General features: G+C 28.0%; 1 long non-coding RNA gene across 1 annotated transcript; it reads left to right on the top strand.

The window, feature by feature from the left end:
• Nucleotides 1–248: 248 nt before the first annotated feature.
• Nucleotides 249–6849, top strand: LOC147816170 (uncharacterized). The gene is made up of 3 exons (XR_015431217.1): nucleotides 249–347; nucleotides 3617–3745; nucleotides 6298–6849. It is a non-coding gene; the product is annotated as an uncharacterized LOC147816170 (long non-coding RNA).
• Nucleotides 6850–11846: the final 4997 nt, after the last annotated feature.

The following is an 11846-nucleotide window of genomic DNA, read 5'->3' as shown; positions in this document are numbered from 1 at the left end:
GCTTAGAGTCCTCTTACCGTCAGGCTAACTATGGGAAGGTTTCCTCTGCATGCAACGCAAATGCGGTTATGTGCATCAAAAAGTCCTCTTCGAAACTAAATTTCTCCTAATGCTAGATCCAGGAGTTTCCTTGTCTTCTAGGTTGAGCTCTAAATTTCAAATTACGAAATTGAAGATTGGTAGCCGTAAATGGCTACCAATCTTCAAATCGACTGTTCACCAACGGCTATAAAGTAAAATAACATGCAATGAGCCGTGGTGGCTCTTTGTTTTTGCAAGATATTCCCTTTGTTGATGAAATTGAAGTTAGCTTTGAATGTGCACTTTGGTTAAGCAAAGCTGATTACGTGAGTGCTCTATCACTTTTTTTAAAAAACTGCTAATAATTTAATTAAAACTTTGAGAAATAGTTTTCTCTGGTTTATGTATCTTTTAATCCACAAATTTGAAGAACCCCCAAAATTATTGTCTTCTTAAAACCGAACACTCTGTTTTTATATTTACATTTGCTCAAACTCATTAGCTTTTCCAAACTTTCCTCTATCAAGCGTTACTCAATTACCCTGTGGCAGAATCGTGGTGACATTGTCGCAGAACGTTACAGAGCTCTTGCAGAATGAGTTTTCTTTTGAAAAAAACAATTCCTTTTCTTTTCTACAACAATTTACATGTAATAATTGAATCCTGCATTTTTATAATCACTTTTTGACTTGCTTAATATATGCTGGTAGTATTGTAATTCAATGTGTCGGTGTGTAAATAATGTTTTGTTTGTATTTTCAGCAGATGTTGATATTGATTTTCACTTGGATTTTAAATATTCCTATATATTTCAATATGGAAAATTCGAATTGTGCGTTAGAGTATTTATTTTTTAAGGCAATAATTCAATCAAATGTTTGGCAGTTATTACTATTAATTTCACCATGATTTTTAAATCTGATATTTTTCATACAATATTTATTACAACAGCCTGATCTTGAAACGAAGCATGCATTTGAGGAGTCCGATTTGCGTGATTTCGTGACTGATCTTTTTTTTGCAATTATACTTCTACGGATTTTATGATTTCTAATTGTTTTTTTTTTTTTTTTGTTATGATGATTATTTACAGAATGCGAAGAAGGAAATAAGTCAACCACCCCAACAAAATGCGAGAATATAACCCATAATATTAGAATGAATAATTATTCCATGTTCAATTAAAAATTTATATAGTTTTTTTTAAATATGGTTATCTAGTTTTTTTTTAAGCACAGCTCTTTCATTTTAAATTAGTAACGTATATGTTTGTTATTATTAAAAGTATCTTGCAGAAAGATATTAGTGCTTGAGAGTTCTGTCACAGATTGCTCGAAAAAGTTCTGCCACGCGGGCTCAATTAGAAAGTAATGCAAAGTTTTCAATACCCGAGGACTCTATGATTGCGGAGTTTTTTTAATGTTGTATGTTCATTAAAAAAGCAGAAGTTTTCTTTTTAAATTCTTGTTTCTTAATAAATTTGTTTCATGCAAAAGGCTTTATTGGGACATTAAAAAAAATTTCTGGGACTGAAAGTCATGAGACGCTTGATTTATTTGCAATACTCCGCTCTCTCGTTTTGGAATCACTTGTTGCAGTTGAATTTTTTTTTCTGTTCCGTGCAATTTAGTTAAGCAAAATCTCTTGGCAGTATAATTAGGAGTTTTTGAAGTCACATATTCATAAGTCTGAAGATATGCATTATATTTTTCTTTCTTTCTAAAAATTTTCAAATTAGTTTTAGAGCTATTAAATTAAATTTAATCTTTTATTTCTAAAGAAAACTGATCATGTAAAAATTATTATTTCTTGCAGCCTTGTACTCTTTTGTCTGAAGATAAAATGATCTTTGCCTTTTTTTAAAAAATTCAGAATATTTTAAGAACAACTTATCTTAATATTTCATTTTTTGGGGGGTCTCGATTAAACATTTTTTTATCATAATTTTGTAGTGAGCCACGTTTAGCAACTAAGTACTGATTCAAATATCTTAAAAAGTCTCAAGCAATTTCCTAAGTAATTTTTGTATTTTTTAAATTCGCAAATTTCATTTCGTAGTCTCGGCTATTATTGCCAGTGTCATTTTTAATAAATCTTGTTGTATCTTACAAAATGAAACTTGTGGAAAAATCCTTATCATCTTTAGCTTTCTTTTAAAAAGTACAAAAATTGCTTGAAAATTTTTAAGATATTGAAATCAGATGTTTTTCATTAGTTGCCAAATACAATTCATTAGAAAAATATGAAAAAGATTTTTTTTTAAATTTTCTGTACGTGCGCAATATAAACAAACTACTTTAAATACTCATATCTTGAGCTTATTGAATTATTTTAAATCAATATTTTTGTAAATAGTTTTAAATTTCTCTAAAAATTTGTTTAATTCTACTGAATATTTTTAAAGTTATAGCAAAAAAACATAAGACAAAGAAATTTGTTTTGTATAATCTCCATAAATATTTAAGCTAGGCTTATAAAATTTTATGCTGCTATTACAAACCACTACCAAAATAAGCAATAAAAGCTTCTTAATTGATTTTCTTGCATAGGTGTATACAAATACTTTTTTTTTAAAAATTTATTATCAGTTTCTTAAAATTCTGAAAGCTTTAAACTTTGTTGCAAAGTATAAAAAATCTGATGAACTAAAAACTGCTTAAATTACTAAATAATACTCTAAGTATTTCTTGAGAAAATTTAAAAAATATTGTAAGGTAATGTATATATATCTTTCAGAGTCATGACACAATGAACGATTGTATGGCATCTAGATGTCTGATGTTCAAGTTGTCCTCTTTGAATAATAGGAGATGGAGACCTGCACAAACCTCAGTTTTATGAAAATTTATCAAAGGTATAAATGAAGATTCTTTGCAAAATTAATATCATGCAACTTTATATTTGCTTTCATTTTTTAAATTTTTTTTCTTTTTTTTCTTTTTATCTTACACCAGTGGCGGTAGCAAAAATCTCTGAAATATGCTTTTAGTGGTGAGACTTTATTTTAATAGTTACTTTGTACTTTTTTTAAAAAAACGGCAAAATTTTAAACCTAAATTGCTTTCAAAGGTATTATCACCTAATAAAATATATCTTAACTTCTCTGTACTCATGTCAGTGGTTGAAGGTTAATTGTAGTTTTGTAAAATGAATTTTGTTATCTTTCTTTTGGTAATAATACAGTCAATGCTTTCTTGCTGTCTAAATTATTATGTTGTTAGTTTTGAAAAATAATACAACTGAAAACATTCATTTCTCTCGAAATAGTTTTTTTCTTGGAAAAAAAATTATATTTTTATTTTTTCTAAACAGAGAATATGTTACAGTGCCTCAATTCGAAAACGAACCAAAACAAATTCCAAAAGCTACTAATTCTTCCATGCTTTATAATTGGTATAAAATTTGTATGGGCATAAATAACATTATTTTTTATAAAGTTTCATTCTGCTCTTTTAAAATAACCTAACAGTTACTATATATCATAATTCTGCGAGGAAATATTTCTAGGTTTTCATTATTAAGAATTATGATCTATATATTTTTTTTTTGAGGAATTTTGTGTTTTGATTATTTTTTATTTATTATTTTTTCCCAGTTTGAAGGACTAGATACATCTGTCTTTACACTTTCAAGAAAATGTTTTATAAGTATTGAAAATGATATCTTCTCAAGCAGCATGCATCTATTTTGTGTTAAGAAGGAAATTGTGCGCATCATTACAAAGGTTGGTTAGTCCAGGAGTTTTCTTGTCTTCTGGATTTGGTTCAAAATGTACAAGGAAACGTAGTAAAGCATTGATGGTTGTAAACCTGAAATTGACTTGACTGTTCAATATTGGTTATAAAATAAAATATAAAGTTGTGCTAAAGATAAATATGTTGAGATATCTTTAATGAGAGAAGAGGATTGTTACTTTTACTCAGTACTGTACAGGTCTCAGAATCGTAACTCTTAACACTAAATTTTTCAGCAACTGATTATTTGGCGATACAAAAGTGATAAAAATTGTGGTTTTTGAAACAAATCTAAAATAACTTTTTTTTTTACTCCTTGGAACCATTTTGAAAGCAATACAGAAGAGTATAGACCGTGTAGGAGAACAAAAGAACTTAAACTGAAATGCTGTGAGAAAATATTTTTAGTGATTTAAATGCAGTTGTCAAAAAAGGCAATATGTTTTAGTTCTAATTTAGCCAAAAATTAGAACGTTAATTTCAAATATTCGATAAAATTTTATATTTTTTGCAATGAAATGTAAAATTTAAGTGTGATATATTTTTTAATTTTGTATATTTGCCAAGGTATTGATTTTTTTTTCTAAATATATACCTAAATAAATTTTTTTATACATATATAGAATTAAGTAATATGTGCATTGTAGAATTCCACTATTTGTGAGCGCTAACTTGTATTGAAATCTTTGTTGTTGTACAGTTATACTGTATTGTTTTTATGCAAATTAAATAAATGCAAAGCATTTTGCTCTTTCATAAATTACGCATCTTTCTTTCTAAGAAAACAAATATTATTATCTTTATTTCAACGCGCATCCTCACTCAAGAAAAGACTTTCTGATCTTTTTCTCTAGAGTTACATTATTCATACCTCACAAGTCTCCTGTTTTTTTTAACCAAAACTCCTGTATTTTACGACTATCTCCTGTTTACCTGCATATTCTCAAATTTTTCCGGATTTGTTGAAGAAATTTTTTAAATAATTTGGCAATAAAATATTTTTTGATGGCAAAAATACTTCTTATTCCTCAACAGATAGTACTAATGCCGGTACTACAGTATAATGATTGTGAATAGTTTAAGTAAAAATATCTTCAGTGGTTGACAGATCATAGGATAGAGTCCCCTTGCCGTCTAACCGTGGCAGTGTTTTGTGGTTTTCCTCTCCATGTAACGCAAATGCGGGTTAGTTCCATCAAAAAGTCCTCCACAAAGACAAATTTCTCCCAATACTTGATCCAGGAGTTCCTTTGTCTTCTGGATATGGTTCAAAATTATAATTCTACGGAGTTGAACGCTAGTAGTCGTAAACCCAAAAAATTGGGTCGACTGTTAGACGACAATTATAAATTAAAATAGTTTGAAGTAATTATTAATAATGCTTTAAAAAAGTCTTTTTTAGATTAAGTTTTATACACATATCATATTTTTTACCTCGCTACATGTAACTGCTTTCATTATATCCAATTTGAAATTTCTCTTTTTGACTTTGGTTATGCATGATGTAAAACTTTACTAGTAGCCTAAAAAATTTCGCTAGTAAAATCTCAATGATTTCATTTCTCCAATGCTGGCAGGTATGATTATTTCTAATGTAACTTGGTGATTGTTTCATTCACCAAATGTTAGCTAGTTTAGAAAGCTGCATTTTGTTCTTGATACTTAAGAACTATTTTAAATCAATGCTAAATGCTTTATTGCAAACTGTTTTATGCAATGTATTCCTTCATTTAAAAACTCTGATTGGTTATTACTTTTGTATTTTTGATGCTGGCTCTGTACAACTTATATACCAAGCAGCAGAATTTACAGAGTTAATCTGAAGCGCAATCTTCATATTCTTTTATTCAAAAATTCCATTTCTTCATATTCCAAAAATTAGGCATAGTCTAACATATATCAAGCGAAAATTCTAATTACATCAATTAAAAAATGTAGCACTAAGTCATATTTTATGTAAATTTCTGAAATTCTGTTAATAAATAAATAAAAAATTCTTAATTTTTAAAAATTTTATTTAATTTGATATCTTTAAAAGAATTAACGAAAAGTAATTAAAATTTTCAACATAGTTTTCTGTCTGCTGATTTTAATATTAAAAAAAAAAATCTGTGTTTGCTTTAAGAAAATCTTCAGATATGCTTAGAAAATAACTCTTACTCTTACCGCAAATAATTTCATCACTCCCTCCAAAAATATTACTCTTTTTTAATTTTGTAACATAAATTTGAAGCAGCATTAAAGTGCAAGGTATATTGAATTATCAGAAATTTTTTTTTGACTTTGGTTTATACTAATGACTTTTTTATACTTTGTAGTATTCTGTCAATTCAGTTTTTTAAATTTAATCAGATACAAACATATGTTTAAGGATGTTTTTTTTTAATTGAAAATTATTCTATATCTTTTTAAAAGGTAGGGAAAACTCATTTCCGTATCTTTCGATCTTTATTTTCACAATTATTGATACCCATTTTCATCATTATTGATTTCTTACTTCTATTCTTGTAAAATTTTAAATTTTTAACTATTTGTTTTGAAGCGGCGGAAGAGAGCGAGTATCACAATTGATGAATGAAACAATGCAAACAAGTCGGATGAAAATGTCAAGATATTGCTTGATGAAGAGATTGTTATAGAAGAATACGATTTTTGAACACAGATTGTTTATTGTGAAATATTTCTATAATGAAGATATTTATTAAATTTTTGATTTCTTTTTAACTTGAATTAAAGTCACTTTATATTAATGACTAAGTGTCAATTTAATTGCAAACGAGAGATAATTTTTTTTTAACATTTAATCTAATTGCAGTTTGTTTATATGAGTGTTATGCAGTGCTCATTAAGTAAAGAAATACAGGATTTTTATTGTAAAAAAGAGAATACAAAAGTGATGATTTGTGTCTGGATTTTAAAAAAAGAGGATTTTATACCGTGGAGGTGAATTTTTTGGATGTCGTAAACTGGTTTTTGACAGTATCACTTGAGATTTTCTTCCAAAGCTGTCTTAAAGCCCATAATACTGTAAATAATCAAAATATTTTCTGAATGGATTTCCTGTTAATAAAAAAATAAATATTGTTTCATCTTAGTTTTAAATATTTGTTTAAAAACAACGTTGAATTTTTTAAGAATACATTTATAAATGTACGTTGATACAGATATATATTTCTATAAACACTGATAATCTAAACTTGACTATTACTAAACTTGAGAGCTTATAATAATTTTACTAATATATTATAGGCTCTAACTATCATAAGAAAATATTACTAAAACTCGAGAGCTTATAATAGTTTTGAATAATTAAAAAATAGCAGCTACTTTTTACTGTGCCTCAAAGGAAAAAAATCTCTACTACGCATCTGGAAAGTCATGAGAAATCATGGAAAGTCATAGATATCGGTAATGAACAAAATTTGTCATAAAATCTTATGATTTTAACTATTTAAAAAAAAAAAAAAACATTATGCGTCATGGATTTAGGTCGCCGAAAAATGTAATTTTTAAAATAGAATTTTCCCAATTTCACAGTGTTCCAATAAAACAAATATCTAAATTTGTAACAAAATCCCCTCTCACAGTCATATTTTATTAAAATATAAAATGTTTTTAACCTGTTCTTTAAAAAGTATAGTGTTCTTTCAAAAAATGAAGGAAAGAACGTCATTTCTAGAGTGAATTAATTAACTTTTAAACTTATGTGATTTCAGAATTTTTTTTTAATTTTTATTTTTTTATTTTATCAATTTAAAATTCTAATTTAAGCTTTTTAGATAACACTTTTAAGAAGAAATAAAACAACTTTAAATAACAACATATATCTGACTGGATTTAGTTATTTGCTTTTTTTTTCCAGCTATTTTATTGCTGCAACTCTTTCTTTACTCTGTTTTTTAAGTTTAAAATCTATTAATATGAAAATGCAGAGTATAACAGTTTTAGTTATACCTATCATTTCAATTAATGTTATTACAATGCTTTTTCAAATTTATGGTTGTGTTTTTGTCGGCGAAAATTGTAACTTCAATTGTAAGTAAAGAAAAATTCTTGGAAAGTCATGGATTTGAAAATCTAAAATGTAGCAGATACCCTGTATTTAAAAATTCTGTCTGTTATACCTTTTGCCTTTGTTTTAACTGTAGAGAGTCCCGGTGGCTCAGTGGTAAAGTTGCACTCTTATTCTTAGGTCCAGAGTTCTTGCTTCGGTCCAGGCAAGGTTGACACAGCCTTTCATCCATTCAGTGGGTCAATAAAATGGCAGGGAGAACATGAAAAACCTAAAATTTTCAGGGAATTTTATTTTGACTCTAATTGTCAGGGAAAGTTGTAATTTTTTATAAAATACCTGGAAAAATTCTTCAACATACCTGGTAATAGATCAGTCTTAGAATTGTCAGTAACAGTAATCAGTTATCGAGATTCGAGTTAATTTTAGCATCTAGTAGAGTCATTTTATAAAGTATGTCTATATTAAAAGGACTATATTAAAGTATGTCTAAACTAGAATTCCTTTTTTAGAGAAACTTTTCTATATTTCCATTCTCATTCTATTATATGTTTTTGCTCACATAATCTAATATTTGACATTACAAATAAATAAAAAATTCAAAATTTTCGGAAGAAAAATTGCGTAGTATGATAAAATATTGTTTGGATTTCCATTGAAATTTACTTAGTATACTTGAAAAAGTCAGGGAATTTTTTTTCTTCAGAAATTGAGTGGGAGGCCTGCTGCATAATAGGTTTAATTATGTTCCAAAAATAGAAAAAAATCGCAAGATAGTATCATTTATGTTAAAAAATAAAAAGTTTTTACTCGCAATAATTAGTTTTTTTTCCCCTCTCTTAAAAAGTTTTTTACTGGTAGACCACAGTTTTTATGTAAACTTTTGAGTTAAATAATTCTGATATCTATTACAGTTATTTGTTGCAAAAATTTAACATTTTAGCCAAACTTGCATGTTTTATTCCCCTTCCAATGATATTGTTTTGGTCACAAAATCTAGTATTTGGCACTACAAATAAAAAGTAAAACCATTTCTGATGAAAAATTTTCACTGATTTTTTATTTTTCCTGAAATACCTGGAAAAGTCAGGGAATTTTTTTCCTTTTGAAATTGAGTGAGAACCTTGAATGAGTACCAAACATTGGGGATTTCCTCACTTGGTTGACCACCCAATATTTGCACTCCAGAGCCTAGAGTCACAAAAACTTGTATGGGCTCAGTAGGCTTTAACCCTTCATAGGCTGCTGCATGTGTAGAATTTAAAATAAAAAACTTTTTATCACAAGTGTTCAAATGAACTCAAATGTTTTGTACTAAATATGATTTGAAGGCATGTATCAACATTTGCTAATAGTTTAAATAAAGCATTTTTAGTTTGGCTTTACAAGTTATCTTTTTTCATTTTTTTAATATTACTTTAAAATTGTGAAAATAACTTTTTCCTTGCCACACTCATCAAGAAAATGAGCAGAATGAATAATGAAAGAATAAAAATAAATGAATCATGCCAAGAGATTTATTTGAAAATTAGCACCAAGCATTGTTCTTCACTGCATTATAGTTCAAGTATAAGAGCAAAGCATTCTTACAACAGCCCATTGTATGCCAAGAGGGTGATGAAGGTTATGGCTCCGCAATCTCATGACAAACATAGACCTGTCAACTTCTCTGGCTTTTAGTCAGAGATTTTTCTTAAATATTTATAGGGTTAACAGAATTTCTGTTTCAACATTTGGATTAAAAAGATTTTGACCAGCACTTTATGTGAATAGTTACAAGGTATATATATATGTATGTGTGTGTAGCATAATAAATAAATACAAGAAGAAGAAAAACAATAAGTTTTATTTGATGCGCTTAAGCTGCAAGTAAATAGAACTCATAAAATAAGTTCAAAATCTGGAGAAAACATGAAAAAAAATTACAGAACAATGAAAAAAGGGGAAAAAAATAATAATAAAAATCTGATGGAAAAAAATTAAGAAAAATCCGGAAAATGAAAGATATAATCTTTTCATCAGCTCACACGATTATGTCTGCAAAAAGGAGTGCTTTCTAATATTGTATAAATATAGCCAAAGCAAAATATATCAATACAATAGTGTGAATCATATATTTTTTTTTTCTCCAGATTTTTATTATTATCTTTTTCCCTATTTTCATTGACCTGTAATTTTTCACAGTGTATTAAAGGTAAGTAGACAACATTTTTTTTTTTAATTTATTTTTTTCTTTGTACGCAGTCAAATTTCGAGATCGTTAAAAGCGACAAAATTACTGGTTTAGAGTCTGATGATCAGCTTGCTTGATTCTTGCGTTGCTCTGATTGCAGTTATCAATATATTTCCATATCAGGGAACCTATATATAGCAGGACTCGAAAAAACTCAAAAATTTTACCCGTCCCCGAGGACGGCTTGTCCAACAATGTACCCGTCCTCCTTTGAAACTAACCCCTCGCTTCTAAATAAATAAAAGTATAATTTTCTCTTATTTATTACAAACATTTATATAAATTGCACAATGAATTAGTAGTTACTAGGATTGCATTATACAGTAATAAAAGGAATACTAGGTTACTAATAGGAACCTAGTATTTCTTTTATAAAATAATTTATTTCTTTTATGAAATAATTTATTTCTTTTATAAAATAATTTATTTCTTTTATGAAATAATTTATTTCTTTTATGAAATAATTTAAATGTCAAGTTATCTGGAATGTCAATGTATCCGAGGGTACTGCGTTTTTTAAATGAATCAAATATGACGTCTGCCAGTTCCGCAATCAAGCTAATGATTTACTGAGGTTTCTGCACAAAAATCTGAAAGGGGTTTTCCATTTAGGTAGATGTTCATAATTGCGTTTAACGCTTCCTGTTTAAGACCAGTACGTAATGCTTATTTTTTTTGTTAGTTCATTGCTGAAAAGTCCTTTTCAACCGCTGCAGTACAGGAGACAGAGAAAACATCAATTCCACCATGCTCAGTATGTTGCTGTATTTCTAGATTAGAGGGTCATTTTAGAAGTGAGGTGCTAGACTCTTGTAAGATAACAAAAATTGAAAATGTATCACCACTCATTGAAATGTATAACGGGAAAATGGACGTCCGCGCGGACGTCGGATTCGAGAATTTCTTTGACCGCCGAGGACGGGTGGTTTTTCGAGCCCTGATATATAGTATAAGTTTTTGTCAGAGAGATCTCACTTAGTCAGATCTCCGTTAACTGGATACCAAAGTTAATTTTTTTTAAATTTATTGACGTTTTTATTCAAGAATTGAAAACTGGAAAATTTTAAAATTGATCTAGAAGACTATTTAAAATGTAAATTAATTTTGCCTTCTTTTTTTTGTTGAAAATTTCACATGATTCTTTGCTTAATCTTCATAAATAAAATGAATGATTGATACAGTATTTTAATCAATTAAAAAAAAGAAAACTAATTACGAACGGTGATTATGATGCAAATATTGAACACTCGAGTGTTTTTATTTTATTATTATAAAAGATTCACAGTTAAAAGGTTTCTTGGAATGCAGAATATTTTGAAGCAAAATCATAAGAGTCTGAAAAAGAAAAATGAAAACCCCAATTACATTTGAAAATTTGTTGTTTTCAAAAAGAGTGGTGTTTGCCAATGTAATTGCCTTCTGTCATTTCCGATATTACGAGACTCCTTTACGTCAGTTTAACAGAATGTCTAAAATCAAAATACAAAATCACTATTTTAAAAGCCAAACTAAGAGCAAAAATAAAGACACACGATTGTTCAGTTTATCATTCAGTGAATGATTTTTTTAATCGCCTTATATGAGACACGTTTTATGTAATCATAAATAAAGCTAAACATGGATAAGGACCAAATAATGCTAATCTTCTATATATTAAAAAGCGTTTTGCCATTAATTTTCGTTTTTAGATACCTTCACGTTGTTCATTCAAGCCTAGCCTAAAGTATTTATTTTAAATAAAAAATTTGGTGAACAAAGGAATTTATTGTCAGACTAATTTAGAATGAGATAATGCTTTCATAGCTAATGATCAGTGGAGCCGAACAGTTTTTGATGCTGCAGTTCC

The sequence above is a fragment of the Parasteatoda tepidariorum genome, chromosome 2 (assembly GCF_982258835.1).
Source record: "Parasteatoda tepidariorum strain Cologne lab strain chromosome 2, Ptep-v5.0, whole genome shotgun sequence".
Taxonomy (NCBI): domain Eukaryota; kingdom Metazoa; phylum Arthropoda; class Arachnida; order Araneae; family Theridiidae; genus Parasteatoda; species Parasteatoda tepidariorum.
This window is presented reverse-complemented; position numbering and strand designations above follow the sequence as displayed.